Here is a 20111-nt window from a genome sequence, read left to right as displayed (position 1 = left end):
AAAATGCACATTTTAGCATTTTTTCTTTTAACAGTAAATTGTTACATAACTTGCATTACATTTAATGTGCTCTTATGCTCAAGCCTACATAATATAGCAATAGTTTCAATGTGAATGAGCAGTTTATTTTATATTTTCCTCTTCCTGCTCTTTCTGACAAAATGAGTTTATAGCTCTTTTTTATGTTTGACCATACTTTAGCACAACAGCGTCTTTGTGGTGATGAGGAGTTTGGTTGGGATCCAGACATGGAAGTGCAGCTGTTCACAGCTGATAGATGCAGTTAGCCCAAGTTTTATAATCAGTGTGTCTGCACGCTTATGGAATCTATGCAGCTAAGTACAAGCTACATCAAATGTAGATCCGCTAAAGTATTTGTGTGTTATTTTTTGGCCCTCGTTACAAACAAGAAATAATTTTACATTTTAGTTTGTAGTTTTTCTTTGTTCTTAATTGACAATGCCTGCTTGGCTGCTTACTATCATAGACCTTACTTTTGGATTATAGTGAAATCTGTAATCTGTGAAGTTTGCCTGAAGTTTCACCTATTAGGGTGTCCTTGTAGCTGTTGTATTCGATAGCTCTACACAGTATAATTTTTCTTGCAAGGAAAAAGTTTTATTTAATCATTACAACAAACCTTTAAATTGTGTCTAAAGCTGCTTTTTTTCCTTTTTTTGTATGTCAGCGTCTGCCACAAGACTGCCATTTGCTGTAGAGGTAACAAAGTGTTTGCTTTCTAGTTATATAAACATCCTAATGGAACTTTCTTTATCAGTGATTACTCTTAAAAATGTCACAGGCAGAAAAATGCACAAAGTAATGTATATGACATCATATTTAATAACAAAGACTGAGCCTTATTTGAGATGCACATTACAACACAGGAATTACAATGTCTTATTGTGCGTTTTAGCCTTGTGATCATTATGATCACCTCTTGTTTTATAACTATCTGGTTGTTTACTTTGTATTATTTTGTTAAGGTAATATTTCTTTTTTTTTATTTATTATCATTACAACATTTACAGCTACAACCACCATTTTGTAGGTCGTTCTTTTAATGTCCACTGCTGTTCTGCTAATAATAAACCATGGCCTGAACTAAAAGTTTAAAAAAAGGCAGAACTTTATTTGTCTCCACGGGTAAATTTGGCTTTTTTGCAGAAGCTTTTTAAATAAATAAATGCATACATAAATAGGTAGACACGTAAATAAATAAATTCTGTATACATGCACACTGTCTGAATGCATACCAGACTGACCATAAAAAAGAAAGAAAACTTCTGACTTGGCAGTCCCAGTCCCAGTGAGGCATTATACAGACATATTACTGTTGGTATAAAGGAGCCCCAGTAGTGTTTCTTGACACTTCTGCTGAATTATTTGTTGACTAAAAGTACTCAATGTTAGTGTGTCAAAGATGTGCAGAATTGTTCATAATCGCACTCAGCTTTATTTTAATTCTCTCCTTTGTCAAGTGGTGTATGCGGCAACGCACTGTATCAGTGCATGCTCTTAACCTTCTCCTTCTCCTCCTTTACTAAGAAAGGTTGAGCAGGAAATGGAGAGATACCATAGTAAAAAATAATTAGAAGATCAAGGCCAAAGTAATAAAAATACACTAAATTGCCAAACTTAAAACATTTGCCAAACTCATAAAAAAATCATGCACAAGACCTCAATCCCTGATTGTTTAAATTAAAAACAAAACGTCATGAAGGCCATTTAGAATATCCACAATCTTGGACGCCAGATACACCGTGGCATCAGTTTAAATACCATTGCATTGATGATGCAACATATTGTGACTTTTAAGTCACCATCATCCTCGCAAAAAAGTGTTTTTGATGGGAACTGAAAGCTGAACATGGTGGCACTCACAGGAAAGAAAAATGGTAGCCTGCTGAAATGAGGATGGTGTGATTTGCTTTCTTATTTTACATATAATGTTATGATAAAAATACATACCTAGAAGAAACTTGTCTTATAAAAAGTTTTGTGCTTACCATGTACCGGGTCAGAACTAGTATAAAATCTTAAGAAAACCTTGTTCAACTGTGTGTATCTGCTCCACTCACAGAATACCAGGTCAGAACTAAAATAAACTAAGAACCTGTACATTTAAGTTGTAAACACACAAAGATAAGAAACAAGTGTGACCTCGCCTAAGGGCTACAGTGAAATGCTGAGCTGGTAGAACCTTTTATGGATTTATGTCATACCTAAACAGGATTAGTCAAAGGGCATGAGGTCTGAACTAAGTGAGTTGGCCCCACACTACGAAACCCCATTGGTCCAAGTGATACATCAATATAGCAAAAATCAAGGCTAATAAAATAGCCCGGTTGTCTTTGTGTCGCATTCCATCATTCCATCCAGAGACCGTGACAAATCAGACACCAATCAACTTACCAAGATGAATAGCCACTTGATTATCTAAGCATATTGGATGCTTAGAGTCCTAGCAAGACAAACTGCTATCTGTCCAGGTTATATTGATATTATTTTGTCACACTCATTACTTAGCTTATGTTTCATGGAACATTTACAGTTAGAGAAAGTTAATTTAAAATATAAGAATAAAAGTGCTGTTAAGTGTAAATATGAGGGCTATAGTGGATATTTGGAACGCTGTGTTCAGGTTGATATAATGAAGAGTATGAAAGTGACAATAATGTCACTTTATAACCTTTGCCATGATAAAATACATTTAAATATAATGGGAAGTGTAAAAGCAAAAAAAAAAAAACAAAACAACAAAATAAAACTGAAACCAGAATCGGCAATCTTCAAAACGTAAGAAAAAAATAAAATGCCTCAGGAAAAACATAAAAAATCTTGAGTAAAAAAATCAAAGAATTTGACACATTTTGTCTGTCTTACATATGGACACGGACACATTGTTGATATCTACAACTCCTGTTGATCATCACTTGGATGTGGTGTATGACATGACAGTCTTTCAACTTTTAAGATGGTAACACACTGTTTTGTACTTTCTAGCTTTAACATTTTGCAATAAAAAGCATAAATAACTTTTATTTAGTGAAAGGAATTATTTTAGTTAGTCTTTGGGACCTTTTACTAACTACAAATCTTGTCTCTTGATTGAAATACTAGTGTTTGTTGAAGCCTCTGCCTAACAAAAGACTTCTCTTTTGTATTGTCCTTACAAATTAGTCCATAATCTGCTGATCTTTGACAAAATCAAACTTAAGTCTTCAGGACTTGTTGTTTCCCACCTCAGGTCATATCAGTGGTTCCTGCCTTATGCTGAATGTTGCCTTGATAGGTTTTGACCACCACAACTCCTATTGGGCTAAGCAGATTTGAAAAAAATTATGTTAAGGAATGTTGAGTTGTATTGTATTGAAACTAGTGCTGTTTAGAACACAATATAATAATAGTTACACTTAGAAGCAGTTCTTTAATTTTGTGTGGGCTTTCATTAAATACAAGTTATATGTGAATAAGGATTTATTTCCCTATGATGGGTAAGGAATGATTTCTTCATCAAGACTACACTAGGAGAATATTAGCATGATCCCAAACCTGCATAGTAGGCAGTACAAATCAGTATGCTTCATGTCAGTGCTAGATAGCATCCTGTGATATAACCAAGGATTTGCTACAGGACCCGCATTGGCACAGTTGTCTATAGAGAATATGGAGCAGACTTCCATTGACATCCTAGAACGTCTTCTATATTCTGTTACACAGACAGGTCCTGGGATACAGCTGACCAGGAGGACATAATTTAGACTTCCTGACATATTTTTACCCAGTTACATTTCCCCAGAGTGACAATAGAGGTACTGTATTTGGTGCCCCGAAAATATTGCGTAAATTTTACTCTCATTCACAGTGACACCATGTGTGAACCTATGAACAATCATTGAAGAAGAAGAAGAACTGTAACAAATCAATGAAGTTAACATAAGCCACATGATATCCTGTTTCACAATCTAGTAGGCCTCCTGTTGTCCAATTTTTATGGGTCTACCAGGTGCATTCTGACAGATGATGCAATTCTCCTGCAAACATCATTAACAGCATCATTTCACTGTCACATTTTTGTGGCCATAATGTGCTACAATGTACCAGGATAACTGCTCATCTTAAGTCCAACAATATGGCCCCTAACTAACTCCTTTGTGTTTATGAGTAACAAATGCATAGCCAATACATTCATGATGTGCTATGACACCAGTGTAAACAGGTCACCATAATTCATCACTGTTTTGGTATTGCCATTTTCTGGTGAGTTTGATGTGCAAGTATCGACTAATGGGCAAGAGGGCACCAGACTTGCAGAGCTAATAATTTTCAAACCTGACCATATTAGCCTGTCATACAGTTTTTCATTAAAATGTGCAATTTCTTTTAGATGCAACCTTTTTTTTTGTCATAGAATCAAAATTACAATGTGTTTGTAGTTTTGCAGTACAAAAGCATAGCCTGAAGGTCACTTATACTAGGTTAGTTCTCATGAAGAAGTCAGTAAATGTATAATGTGTATACATTCGCCCAGTATCTCCATGAGTTTTCTGTGGGTATCTGGATTTCTTCTGATGGTGTAAAGAAAATGTGATAGGTAGCCTGGTAGATAAAGGGTTAATAGGAAATAAAGTGCTATACAGAGTAAGGATTACACCTTATAATGCCTTCGAAAAAGAAAAAGAAAAAGAAATAATCACACAGTGCTGTGATGACACATGCCACTGCCAGGTCGTGAGAGGTTCTGTAAAACTCCATAGGGTGTCTTGGAAGGAAAACACAGGGATACCTGTTAGGCAGAGATGGAGATACAACCTGGTCAAATAATACAGTTTTCCTCTAGGATGGTAGGAAGAATATGACCTAGCAGATGCCAGTGGTTTCTAACCCTCTGATGAAAGAGAGAGTGAGGCCGTAGAGTACAGTCCCATATTAGCCCTTTTGCAGATTAGGGATACAAGAGAGAACAAACAGTTGCAAAAAATAGCATGGTGTCTAACCTTAAAAGGAATGAGATCAAAACCTTTGTCATAGCCAGATTTCCTTTGAGTCAAGAGTGGAGGGGTGAGTCGTTCAAGAGCTCACTGGCAGAAGGAAAAGAGAATAAGTGGGTAAGCCACACTCTCTGCAAAGTGTCATGGCCAGTTAGAGGGCAGTTTGTCATTTCATGTTATTTTGGTGATGTTGTGTTCTCCCTTTGTTGCCATCACCCTTTGTTCACTTATTGAATCTCTCTCTTATAGTTTTCCTTCAATACCTTCTTTTAGTTTCAGTAATGCTGTGTTTTTGACTCTGTGTATAGTAGTATCTGGAAGTTAATCTGAGCCTGTTATTTTATGAAGTAGCCTGCCTTGGCCACACAATTACGCTCACAAGGAACTACTCTGTCAAAGGTACAGTAGGTTTAATTTTGATTATGGAAGAGGAGGTGAAGATCCATGTTTTTCAAACAGAGCTTGCAATGATAAATCGTCACCCTTTTCAGACATTATTTTATCATGTGCTTTTCTTGTTATCTGCAGTAAACCTGTAGTAAATTAAATTTGGGATAAGTGTAGAATACTTTTAGAAGCACTGTACACTAAATCAGATTTGCTGTTGATGCCCGGTCGTCCTGATAATGGAGCCAGGCTCTAACATTTACTGCTCTGTTACAAACCACATACATAAATGACTTAACCAGCTGGCCTATGAAATGAGTCCTTCAATAAAAAACATAGGGACACAGAAGGAAACTTCTTAAGGGCAATTTTTTTTCATGTAGAGGACATGGAATAATAACCAAGTAGTGTAGTAGGAACGTGGGACTTTGCAAACTTTTCAAAATCGACTCAATGTTACTTTTGAGAAATGAAGTGAATGAGATTGGCATGCTTGTTAAAATATATGATCTGTTTTTGTCAAAATCTTTCCACTGTTCTAATGTTCTAACATTATTGAGATCTTCTCTAGTTCCTAGACAGTTTGAACATCACCTGTCTGCTTGGCTGGTGCTGTCACTTCTCTGTAACAATTGTACATGGTTGCATTATTAACATGAATTCAGTTATAATATTTTGTCTCAGTAGTAGTAGAAGTATTGCTACATGTGCACTGTACCTTGAAACTCTTCTTTGCACTGTTTTATGTTTAAAGGCATTGAAAATTGCTTTCAGATAATTTCTGTGCATTCGTGGATTTTTTTATTAAAATGATTGAATACATGTAAAACATGCGATTATATATTATACTTCAAACTTTTCACAATTGTCAAACATGAAAACATTTTTGTTGAAAAATGTCAAGATACTTTACCTGTTTGTGTTATAAATGGCAGTCCTTACACTAAAACTATGAATGTCAGGTATACTAATGCAGCGAAGACATACTATTTTTCAGCACTAAAAAATATTTTTGATAAGTTAGCTAAATGGAACCTTCAATATCTTGTATTTTTACCATTTTACAGCAATTTTTTACCACATTCCACCCATTTCTACAGACTTAATCTTAGTGTACCATGTATTTATATTGAAAGTTAGGTTGTCTATCTCCAAATGTCAATGACACTCAAAATATTTTAATTGCAGGATTTGTGTGGGAATTAGCAGAACTGTTATGGCCACTTGTTCCACCTGCTTGTTGTTTTCTTTTCATACAGAAATGAAAGCACATCATGCTATCAGTCCTTTGAAGCATGAATTAAGGAGTGAAAGCTTCATCTGTCTCCTTTCTGACCTCACAGGGTCCTTCTACGGATGTTTCCATGCTACCAAAAAATTTATAACTGTTGATTCTTAATGTTTTTCTGTGCCATTAGTTAAAAAAACAGTTCAGACTAATAGTCACCTATTTATCTTTAAAACAAATACTGCATGCTTATGTACCATATTAATGCTTTTACCCAAGGCCATCCATCTCCAGGGTTTAAAGCTTCTAATTGTGCATCAAAAGGTTTAGTCCTATAAACCAAGATATTCACTAGTGGACATTTGTTTTTTTTGGATGTAACCAGTATTATATGCTCAAACCCAGTTAATACAATTCTGGATAATGGAGGGCTAGTGCCTGTTTCAGCAGCATTGGATGCATGGCATTAACAAGTCCTATACAGGGTGCCAGTCCATTAGAGGGGCCACTAATGCACACACCCACATTCACACTCACAGAGATGCCAACTTGCATTACCAATAAAACTCTGGGTTGTGGTAATTAAAACCCTTGCAGATGCAGGAGTAGCATTACAAATTGCACGGTGAGCACATGTCTCTCTATTATAAACAAAAAATCTTTGAAGGTGACAAGACACGATTGTCTCAGAGACACTTCCACGTCCCGCGAGACAAGTCTTCATGCCAAGCGATGTAACCACATCCGGGGCCAGAAACCCTGTGAAACAAGAGCTTATGCAAAGAGATTTACAAAAGTCCTGTGTGGTCATGACACATTTCTTGTAGAGAGAAAGAAACGATATTCACTCACAGGCAGTTATACGTTGCATTGTCACAATGTAATTCCAAACACGGAATCAAAATTCAATGCGATATTGATGAAAAGGTAAAAGCGAAAAGAGATCAAATATATGGACATAGGTGATATGACAGAAGTGCGACGTGCAAAATGCAGATCACGTGGCATGGCAGCAGCAGCAGCAAGCCAGCAGCTGATTGAGCAAAGAGGAGGTAAAATAAAAACTGTATGTGTTGCCCATTGTATCACTGTTTAAAAGGGGGTGTCGCAGGAGCAATCACGTCTCCATGGGGTGCGTTTAGCCCCAATCTTCACAATGCGAGTGGCAGAGATGCAAAGTGTTTGGCATGTAGTGCAGGCAGAGGGGAGGTGGGTGAGCGAAGTGAGCAGGGGGCAATGCCTCCTAGTAGACTTTAAATTCAGACATTGGATCTATGAGACATTGTCACCCCGGATTTAATTAAGCTTGAAAATGCAAGTTCATGTGTTTGTATCTTGTTATTGTTCATATAATTGTGTTGATTATATCTGACTGTGAGAAAAAGAAATGTTAATTTCAGTTCTCAAGTCAGTACTCAGTAACTGGTGGAGTAAAAAGTAGCTACCATATATACTCGCGTTTAAGTTCTCCCACAGATAAGTCAGGGCTTGATTTTACCATATATTTTCTGGCATGTTATAAAGTTAATATAAGTCAAATGCAGAAAACTCCCGCTATTGGTCCAGGAGATTATGATATGCTAACGCCCACCTGAGACAGTGACCACGGAGCTCACTGCCTTTTTTTTCTATGTATTGTGCCTACATGACCACACAGTAATATTCAAGTTTGCACTGTTTCATGTTTTTTGTATCTCCCACCCTCATACACCTTTATCGTAAGAGCATCCTTTATCTACGATGGAGAGTTTGATCAAAAGAAAATATGAATTTGATTTTAAATTAAAAGTCGTTGAAGTGGCGAAAGAAATTGGTAACTGCGCTGCTGCAACAAAATTCGATGTGTCTGAGAAACTGGTGCAAAATTGGAGGAAGCAATAAGATGTCAAAAAACAATGTAAGTGTTGTATTTTTGAATGGGCATATAAGTCAGGGTTTGATTTTATGATCGATTTTTTGGGTTTCAAGACCCAACTTATACGCGAGTATATACAGTATATCAAAGATTTGCTACCATAGGTTAAAGTACCTCACTAAATGAGTGTCCAAGGAAGAAAGAAACCGTAATGGTTATGAAAAATACGTTATCCTAGAAAAAAAAGTTGACAATGCATGCAGCAGTGTATTTCTTAGTTTATACTCTATAAAAATGCAAGAATCCCATTGTGGCAAATCAAGTTTAAATTACTGATCTCCCAAGAGGTGGACTCTGCACCAGTTAATCTCATGAATGTGTGGTATGAAGGTAATTGGACCGATGCCAGCAAGGAGTACATTAGACTGACGCATTGCTGGCTTCTGCAGGAGGCTGGCTAGACTCTTCCACCAGATGTTGGTCTTTGGTTAATATGGTACCTGATTTAAAATATGTTATACAATTCATCCATCCATTCGTTCATTTTCAAACATGCTTAAGGGGTCACAAGGGCAGAAATCTATAAGAGCAGCACCTAGTACAAGGCAACAATTAGTCCATCTCAAGGCAATTTCACCTAAACACACACACTTGGACATTTAGGGTTATTTTAGAGTAACCCAACAACTTGCTTGTACTGTATTTAGATTGTGACAAATGAGAGGAGACCACACAGTCCGTCAAGCTTGTTTGTTGTGGGAGGAAACGTAACCCCCTATACTTGTCTTTCAGTAGTATTTAAAAAAATGTCCACTCATCACAGAGCTAGAAAAAAAGAAAAAGGAGAAAATTTGGAATTAATACAAGAACTGGCCTGTTTGATGGCAGGCCTTTTGAAGCAGCTCGTTTTTTTCTACATTACTGTTTTGTTCATTTTGTGGTGTTTTTTGGTATGTTTGTGTACATGAGCCAAGTATATTAATGCTAAAATTCTAAATTTCATCTGGTCTGTATAGATTATTAGTGATTTTAGTGTCATACATGGTCAACTCTTTTACATTGTATTCAAGAATGGATTATCTGGTTATATCCAGTTTACTCATCATAATTCTGAATACCAGGATAGTTGTCATTTGCACTGTTTATCATTGTCTTTTATGAGTTAGCTGAAATGATTACTTCAGTTCGTGGCCATTTTAACATATACTTAGACCACATTTGATTTTACACTACAAGTACTAATCAAATGAAGTTGACATTTCAAAATTAATAATAAGTAAATATCCAGTGTTTCCAGGTATGTACATTACCAGATCGATTAATATACTAACCTGATGACACTGTGTCCCTGAAGAACTAGTTTCCCACACTTGCTAGATATTGTATGATTCAGCTCTCATGTCACCTTGTTTGAGTTACTTATTTACTCCATTGCATCACTGGCTGACAAAAGCAGGATGAGAAAGAAACAAATATAGTGAACTGTTATGTCAAAAGGTCAGCACTGCATGTATCTCACCTATTAACTAGCTCTGACATGTAGCTTACCATGTACAAACATACAGGGCTCTTACCTCATTGTACATTATCTCCTCATTAGTCTATGATGAGTGGTTTTAAACAATAAGGCAGTAAGTCAAACTACATAAAAAGGCATTTAAAAAAAGCAATGCATCAAAGACATACAGGTTTAATAAAAAGCAAGACTAAAGCAAACTGAAAAATCATAATTTGTTAATAAATGAAAAAGTGAATGAATAAAAAAGATTAAGAATAATCACATTTTTGAACATTACTTTGATGGGAGAACAGAAGAGTAGTGACTCTATCACCTTTGTCTATGATAAAGTTTTAGAAGGTTCTTTCTTTTTGTTAAAGGAATTAGCTGTAAAAGCAGCTAAGTCTATTATGTGATGAGTATAGCTAAAGGTGGGAATCTAATAGAAACTGACTATGTAGCCTATTGTTAATTTCCCTTTATTCATTTTTAATAGACATCTTACAAAGCCTATATGTAGTCCAGAGTCTCATCTAGGATTTTCTGTTCCTCCATTATTATTTTTTTTATTTGCTTTAAATGAAATGTGTTTACTGGCTGAGATATGCCCCAAAAGTATACAAAAGCTCCTGTTTTCTTGTTAAACTTACACATGCAAATACATTTTTCCTTCTGCTCGTCCATTATCTAATCTCTTATTCAGTTCAGTCATGAGAAACAAACATTGGATATGGTGATAGTGAATAACAAGTTGAGCAAAATAATATATAACACCTAAGAAACAGAGAGAAATCCATGACATCTAAATGAAAAATATGAAAATTATTAGAGTGTACTTTACATAGTATGATTTTTAAAATGGCAGTATACATAAAAATGCAGTGTTTTCCAGATGTTAGCGGGTCACAATGAAGTAAACCATCTCATAACCTTGAGTCAAAAACATCTAGATTTTACCTTGAAGGCCTGCTTGATCATCTTGATCAGTTCTTATTTATAGGCTGTTATGCACAGAGAAAACAGATGTGCCGTGTTTTCAATGTGTGATTTTTCAAAACATGCTAATTGAATTGGGCTATAATGTAGTACAGTAGCTAGCAATGCTACCTCACACTTTCAAAGCCTTGGGTTTCACTCCAAATCTGGAGATGCTGGTTGTGTGGAGTTTACATGTTCTCCACATTTCCTGGGTACTCTGGTTTAATTCCTGTATCTCAAAGACAAACAGTTCAGCATCTTTGTCACATCTAAACAGGCCAAATCAGAGTGAGTCAATGTCTTCTCCTGTGATTGTCTGGAATCCGCTCCAGGCTTAAATGTGTTAGAGGATGGATCGATACTAAACATTTTTAATAAGATTCCTTTAGTGAAATTTTTTATTTAAAAATATAGATTACCAAATACATTAAAAGAAAATTTGGAAATCAACACAGTTTAATGCAATACATTTTTATATAGTGCCCTCCTAAGAGAAAATGTACAAATATAAAATGTGACATGTAAGTCCCTGTCTTGCACCCCAAAACATGAGGCTGAGTCTCAGTACTTTAGAAAAACCAACTTTATTCAGCTTGAAATAGGAACAGCACGGTTATTTATTTTAGCGTGATCTACCACTCTCTTATACACAGACACAGCAATCATGCAGGGTTTTGGTCATGTTAGTGGCCAAATAATACTGTTCCCTCCATTTACAATGTTCCTTGCATCACTCATTGACGGCAGGTCAAACCTGTGTGGACTGGCGAACGTGGTTTTTTCACAACTAGACTCCTCCAAGGGGACCTGCCAATAACCCTTTGTGAGGTCAAATGTAGAGATGTATGAAACCTTCCCAAGCTTTTCTAACAGCTCATTTACACGTGGCATCAGGTATGGATCAAACCTGGAAATCTTATTCAAATGCCAAAAATCAATATAGAACCAAACCGTCGAACTTTGAGACAAATGTGATTGGGCTTCACCATTCACTTTTGCTCGGCTGAATAATTCCTAATTGGAGCATCTGTTGGACCTCCTCCTGTATCACTTTCCTTGTTGCCTCTGGTAGGCAATATGGGGGCACTTGTATAGTCACACCAGGTGGAGTGACAATCTTGTGTTCTGCAATTGTCGTCCGGCCAGGTGTTACCTGAAAAAACGTCCGGATTCCCATCGATCATTAATAGCAATTCCACTTTCTGGGTGTGAGTTAAATCATCCCCAATGGTGACCTCATTTGGGGGAACCACTACGGTTGTTACCAGGTGTCGCAGGCGGCTGGGGGTGGAGCCCAGCCGGGACGCCCAGGAGGACCGGAGGAGGGCTTGTACCTCCTCCAGACCACGAGGGGGCGACCGCCCTGGTTGTATTGGGGGCCACGGGTAGAGGGCATGGAGGCCCAACCCTGTTTGGGCCGGTGGCCACCGCCAGGCGGCGCCCTGGTGCCTGAAGAAACCTGGAGCCCAGTACTTCCACCACACCAGGAAGTGCTGGGGGGAAGAAGACAGGGGACACCCGGAGGACTTCCGGGTGTGCAGCCGGCACTTCTGCCACACTGGGGCGTGTCTGCGGAGGAATGCTGGGAAGCAGCTCGAGCCCATCCGGGTTCCTATATAAGGGGCTGCCTCCCTTCATTCAGAAGCAGAAGTCGGGTGGAAAAAGGACGGAGCTGGAGAGAGGACTGGAGGCGGCCAGAAAGGCATTTTGACTGTGAGGCCTGGACTTTGGGGGATCGGTGCTGGAGGCACTGGGACGTGCACAGAATTTGGTTGTAAATAGTGTGTAAATAAATGTGTGTTGGGTGCAACAAACGATGTCCGTCTCTCTCTGTCCGGGTCAAGGTTCACACAGGACAACTCCTTTAAAAGATTAATATGCAAAATCTGTACGGGTTTCAGTCACCTGGGAATTCTGACATTATAATTCACTGGGGATGTACACTCTTCTGTCACTGCTGGCCCTTGCCATTCGGGCCAAAACTTCAGATGGGATCAACACAAACACGTGATCCCCCTTCTTAAACTCACTGAGTTTACTTGTTTTGTCATAATTATGTTTTTGTGCCTCCACCGCAATTAAGGACAATCTAGCAATGTGTTCTTGCAGTCGACAAACTTCCACCCAGGGGTTGCCTCGTGAGTCCGCCTCCATTCATTCCGAAAAATGTCCAACACCCCCCTTTTCGCCGGTCAAATAATAGAACAAAAGGACTCATGCCAATGGAAGCCTGAGGGGGCCTCACAGACCGCAAACAGGAGGAAAGGTACTACAGTGTACCAGGAAGTTGGATAGTCATGGGCTACCCGCCGACTCATCTGTTTTAGGGTTTTATTAAATCAATCAGTCAGGCCATTTGTCTGCGGATGATAAACCGTGGAGTTTAACTGCTTAATTCTGAAACATTCGCATAGCTGCTTCATGATGCGAGACATAAAGTGTGTGCCCTAATCAGTGAGGATTTCACATGGGATACCAATATGTGTGAACAAATCCTAGAGTGCTTTTGCAGTAGTCCGGGCATCTGCCCGTCCCAGCATTGCTACTTCTGGGTATTTCTGTCAGGGTGCCAGTCTCTGCTTCCTCCATGCTTGATGCAGAGTCGCCCTCACCTCCCACTGTTACCATGTCCGATGCAGCATCACACTCACCTCCCACTGCTATTTTGTTTTTGTCTGTGTCCATATTGAGTCTCCGGTCTGTGGAGGCTGCTGATGCGTGTGGCAGCGCGAAATATTTTACCAGCTGTCCTGGATTCATCCCCCAGCTTGCTGGACAACTCTGGTTCAATTTCAAATCTGTTTCCTTGACTGACATTGTCTGGGGTGATCCCCTCAGTATCCACAATGGGGTTAGGTGTTCTGCAGCTGGGAAGAGGGCATTCCTTTTTCCTATTAGGAATGGCCAGGGTAAGGTCTCTGATACGGCAGTCCAAACCTTAAAGTTTTTCCATTTAAATTTTAGGGGGAGTAATATAGTCTCAGGTTTTAATGTTACCATGGACGCAGTGGATGCTTACTTTGTCAGTGGCCTTATAAGGGATCTGCCGGAGCAAGTCACGAAGGACTACGCAGAGGTCACTACCAGAGCCCAATAGCGCAGAGAATTCCCGTTCGGCCAGCATAATAGAGACCTTAAAATTGTCCTCCTTTAACATCTTGGGGGAAACTTGCAAGCCGCATACCTGGGCTAGACCGATAGCCATTGTTTGCGCAGGTGGGAGGTAACACCAGGTGTCCCAGTTGATCACAGTGAAGCACGCATTTGTTTTCAGTCGACTAGATTACTGTAACGCACTCCTCTCAGGACTACCCAAAAAAGACATAAATCGTTTGCAACGAGTGCAGAATGCAGTTGCTAGAATCCTAACTAGGAAAAGAAAATCTGAACACATTTCTCCAGTTTTGATGTCACTACACTGGTTACCTGTGTCATTCAGAATTGACTTTAAAATTCTGCTTATGATTTATAAAGCCTTAAATAATCTCGCCCCATCGTATATATCGGAATGTCTGACACCTTATATTCCAAATTGTAACCTCAGATCCTCAAATGAAGGTCTCCTTAGGATTCCAAGAACAAAGCTTAAAAGAAGTGGTGAGGCGGCCTTCTGCTGCTATGCACCTAAAATCTGGAATAGCCTGCCAATAGGAATTCGCCAGGCTGATACAGTAGAGCACTTTAAAACACTGCTGAAAACATAGTACTTTAACATGGCCTTTTTATAACTTCAATTTAACTTAATTTAACTTAATCCTGATACTCTGTATGTTCAATTCTTCATAATAACTATTCATGGTGGCTCTAAAATCCATACTGACCCCTACTCTCTCTTCTGTTTCTTTTCCGGTTTCTTTGTGGTGGTGGCCTGCGCCACCACTACCTACTCAAAGCATCATGATGCTCCAACAATGATGGATGGATTAAAAGGCAGAAGTCTACGTGACCATCATCATCATCAAGCCCTTCCGTGAGAATCCTAAATCCAAAGAGGACTGTTTCATTTATATTAGGTAGAATGCCCAGAGGGGACTGGGCAGTCTCATGGTCTGGAATCCCTACAGATTTTATTTTTTCTCCAGCCGTCTGGAGGTTTTTTTTGTGTTTTTTCTGTCCACCCTGGCCATTGGACCTTACTCTTATTCTATGTTAATTAATGTTGACTTATTTTGTTTTCTTATTGTGTCTTTTATTTTTCTATTCTTTATTATGTAAAGTACTTTGAGCTACTGTTTGTATGAAAATGTGCTATATAAATAAATGTTGTTGTTGTTGTTGTTGTATTTCCTTCTGCACACCACAGTTGTAAAAAGCTGTTATCCGAGTGTTTGTAACTTTTTTGTTAGCTTAAATAAGTCCCACCATTTTTATCTGACAATATTGGAAATAATATGGTGTGGCTGCTGCCACATTAATGCTATTTGATTTTGCTTTTGTCTCTTACCATCCTCAATGTCAACCCTGTAGCTGCCTATGCGCACTTAATATGGTGGGGGTAGAGGAAAGAAAAAAATTAGGTGCATTGGGCAGAAGGTTGTAAAGAAGAACTTGTGGAGGGGTGTGGTCTGTTGCTGTGGTTTCCAAGGATTGTCATGGAGAAAGGACACCAGGATATAGATAAAAAAGACCACGAAAGCTAAGAAGAGGAGGAAAAAAGAGAAGAGAAAAGGTTTTCAACACACACTAGTAAACGGGACAAAAAAGTGGCAAACTTTGACTATCCCCAGTTAGAGAAAGGATTGCCTCGCCTGCTTATGGAATTGGCCACCTCAAACGCATAAACAGGTGGGAATGTCAGGAGAAATTAAAGTAGTTGAGATAAGAGCACCTTATCTGGGGTAGCATGTTTGGAGACTGGTGGGGAAAAAGAAAGCAAGGAAAATGGACTAATATTATTATAAGTGTCTGGAAACTGCCTGGATTTTGGGGTTTGGCTGATGCAAAGGTTTTTTTTTTTTAATTATTTACATACTGTATTTGTGGGGATGTGGGTTGAGTGAGGTGTGTTAATGAATTTGGTTGTTGCCATTTATATTTGTATTTTTTTATATATAGGATTAATCTAATACAGGTTTTTTCACCTTGCCTGTTTCTCATGGTTATTGTGCTGAGATTGTGTAAATTATATTAGTTATCATATTAGTATCGCAGGAAGGGGTCCGAGGGCATTTTGAGGTTGACCTGCTATCCGACTCACATACACCACTAAAAGTGACGTGTAGCAATATTGGCCAGGAAAGGTCGAAGTGTTATAATGGTATATGGCAAAAATGATCCCAAAGTAAACTATTTTGCCTCATAAGATACAGGAGCAACCTATGACTACTTAATATGAGGGATGGTCCATGTGATGACGGTGATAATGAACTTGTCCTTAGGTAATGTCCTTAAGATACCCACTATGCTTCTGAATTAATAAATATTCCTCTCTGTAATGTTTTCCTTATTCCTATATAGAATTACACCAAACCTTCTCAAACTGAAATGTGCATGTATTTCCCCCAAACTTATATACAACATATTTTCATGTGATTTAATGAATATACTGTTTAACTTTTTACTATATTTTTGAAATAAAGAAAGGAAATGCAAGCTGTATACTACTTAACATGTAAATTATTTCAGCTGTCGATGACACTACATTATAGTTGTAGTTGTTCACTATTCGGAAAGGTAAAAAAAAATTTTGCAAAAAGCCAGTGATTTTTTATAGAATGCCTCTGGATTTCAGTCAGTAAAGGCAAAAATTGCCTGTTAAAAATGATTTCCTAACTTGACCTCTAACTTCTCATATTAAAAGATGCATTTTCTCCTCAAGAAATGCTGCTCTTTGAATGTCTTTTGTTGTTCATGCTGTAGCAAGTAAAAATCCAGAAGATAGAACCACTTCCCTGGGACCAAAAGTCATACCACGGTCAAAGTTGTTTAGGTCATTTTACCACCATATTGAATTGCAGCCACATGATTGGCTGTTTATATTAACAGTCTCATGATTTGGTTTTGCTGTTGGTTCTTTTTTGCTCATTTTGATAGTTGAGTGGTGGGGTTTCGAGGTCAAGGACTTCTTTCTTGTCATTATTTGTTCAGTTTTCCTTATAGGTTTAGGTGTTGTGTAATTGTTTATAATGTCTTGGCCACCATTTTAGTTACTCGCTGTATAGCCTGGGTCCCACATTTCTAGGTGAGTAGCCTCAATGGTCATGATCTATTGGTAATTGGTGTAACAGGATTAATAAATAGACTGTTGCGGTTCACTTCCTTATCTAAACTGCAGATACCTAAAGACTTTGAAAGACCTTTGCTAATTTTTTCTCATAGGTACCATTACATTTTGATCTTGTCGCTTGTACCTTTTGACTTGAATTTTTGTCTGGTTTACACATAGATTGCTATTTTTGACCTCCTCGCTTTAATCATTTTTTAATATCTTTATATGCATCTCCTGGTTTTTCTCAAATGTTTTACCTCCCAGTTCACTGTCCGGACAAATTGTAATATATAGAGGTTACTGAGTGTATATGGGCGAATAGAAAGATTTATAATCATCAATGGTAAAACAGGAATAACTAAAATTCTCAAATTTAAGCAAAAGTTAAGGAACCCAAAAATATACGCAAACTAGAAAAAGAAAGAAAGCGAGATGGGACACCACAGCAGCATCAATAAGCATCAGCAGTAGCAAGGGGACCAAAAAGAAAGAACTGACTATGCTAATTATAATAATTCTTTGCATTTATATAGCACTTTTCTCACTACTCAAAGCGCTCAGCAATTGCAAGTTAAGCGCCTGGAGAAATATTGCGGACAGTGCACTTTTTTATAGTATGCATAAGAATGTCATGATTGTTACTAAATAACGTGAATACAATGAATTGAACATAAGCTTGTCTTGTCTTCTACATGAAACAATTTGACTCTTGCATCAGCCGAGGACGACATAAGTGTTGAGTCACCAGCAATATGAGCTGGAATTCCATATTGAAATGAGCAGCTTTAGTGACCAGTCTATAAAAAGGGCAAGCCTGTGACAGTCGCATGATCTCCATTCCAAGGCAAGCCATCCTTTTAAGCATAGCAAACTAATAAGAAAAACAACGAAATGAGCAAAAATCTGTTATATCAGCGCTCGCATACACCACACATCACTACATTAATATTAAAAAAACTCCATCAATACGCGCAGAGTTTGAATGTTTTACTACAAAATAATTTTAGAACTAAAATAAAGTACAGAGAACATGTCCACAGTATTATGTAGAATTTACTCAGCTCCTCAATCATTATTTTACGTTTTTTGTACAACATTAACTATCATCAAATAAACATAACTACAGCACATATTACTATGTATTTAAGATTAGTAAAGAAAAGTGAAACATTATACTGACAACCCCACCATTTAAAATTCAATATGTAGTCTAATAAGGGTGAGCAAAATATAAAGATAATGGAATTGTTAAGAGTAAACGTAATAGACATGACAAGAGGCTCAAGTATTGTTAATGATCAATCAAAAGCAGTACAGAGAACACTGTATGTAATGAATGTTAGAGATATAATAATAAAATGAAAGTTTAGAAAGGCAAAGACACCAACAGTTGAAATATATGCACTGATTTACAAACTTTTAATGCCGATAATGGATCTAATTGAAGACAGTGGGCCTTATGTTTAAATTTAATCATAAGTGAACATATGGTCAGTTTCTGGCCTAATTCCAGATTCATCAATATAAATGTCAAAGCATGTCAAGATCAGATCTCCTGACAGTTCCTGACCTGGCATATGCTCATTTCTGTTGGTGAAAAGTTGTGTCTAAATGTGTATCTGTTTGGACTTAATCAGTTGTTTGCATTGCTTCAGGCATCAAAACGAGATTTTGCTCATTCTTTGCTGTTGTTCTGTTCACTTAGCCCTTACTGACTGTTGATGACCTGCCATTCAATAACATATCCAGTTTTCTCTAGCAGGAGTAATTCCTTGCAGTTCATTAAGTTGCTTTTCAATATTCTTCAAACTGATTTTCACACCCTTGTTTTTTACTTTCTCATTTTTTTTTACTATTGACTTTTTACAACCTCGACGACCTATTGATTTCCTTTTTGTCATAATTTGACCAAAATATTTCGGCTTCAGAGAGCAAAAAATTATTCAGAACATCAGGTTATTTTATTTAATCTGAAACTGCCTTATTTGCCAATCTACCTGTCCATTATACAGGTGACCCTCAGATAATGAACAAGCTGTGGATGATTGTAACCCAGTTTTGAATGTACAGTAAGTCGAAACTTGTCTGTACATCTGTCAATAGAAATATCAGCAAAAACTGATTATCTTCATTACTTATTCTACAGAAAAATGGGTTAGACTTATTAGTAAAATAACAGTGAACCAATATTACAGTACTTTAAAATATAAAGCACAAAAATTAAAGTAAAAAGATTCATTGGTATGTTCAACATGTTGATATTATGCTAAAATATCCTACTGTTTGACAGTTTTACAGTTTTTGAGTACCTCATTGAGTTGAAAAGACATCACGATGGTATGAAAACCCACCACAAACCGATAACTAAACCTTCAGGACTGATACGCTGTCTTTGCTAAGGGATAGCAGAATGTGACCTCCCCTCCCAGCAGCAGTACTCCATGAGATGGCATGGCTGCAATGCATACATACTGTATGACCCAGGGAATTACAAGCAGCGGCCTCAACCATTCAGCTAAATAGTTATCGACTTGCTTATATGTGACTGACCTACCATGAAGCTTCCTCTGGTGCTGTTTATAATTGGCAATACATGTGCGCAAAAGCACAAAATGATAGAAAAATGGTGATCAAGTCTGTAGTGTGCAGTATATCTTCTCACCACTTCTACATATTCATCAGCGTAAATATGAGCTTGCTTTGATCGTAAGTTTAAAAAGGAAGTCAATTGAAGAAAACAAATTCAGTTGATGGTTTTATGAGCTCGTTCATATCTTTGGAGTTGCCGTAACCAATTGTATTTGTAATAATTTTCATTTGCAAAACCATTCACAAGTACTGTGTTTACTATTTAGTCTTATTTTGCATCATTATTTTAACTCGATAGATCTTTTTCCAATATCATGTTTTTATTTTTCTGTCTAGCTTTTCGGAAGAAGGTAACTTAGTATAGTCACCATCCG

This window comes from Polypterus senegalus, chromosome 8 (assembly GCF_016835505.1).
Source record: "Polypterus senegalus isolate Bchr_013 chromosome 8, ASM1683550v1, whole genome shotgun sequence".
Taxonomy (NCBI): domain Eukaryota; kingdom Metazoa; phylum Chordata; class Cladistia; order Polypteriformes; family Polypteridae; genus Polypterus; species Polypterus senegalus.
The sequence above is the reverse complement of the archived record's forward strand: the minus strand, read 5'-3'. Positions refer to the sequence as shown.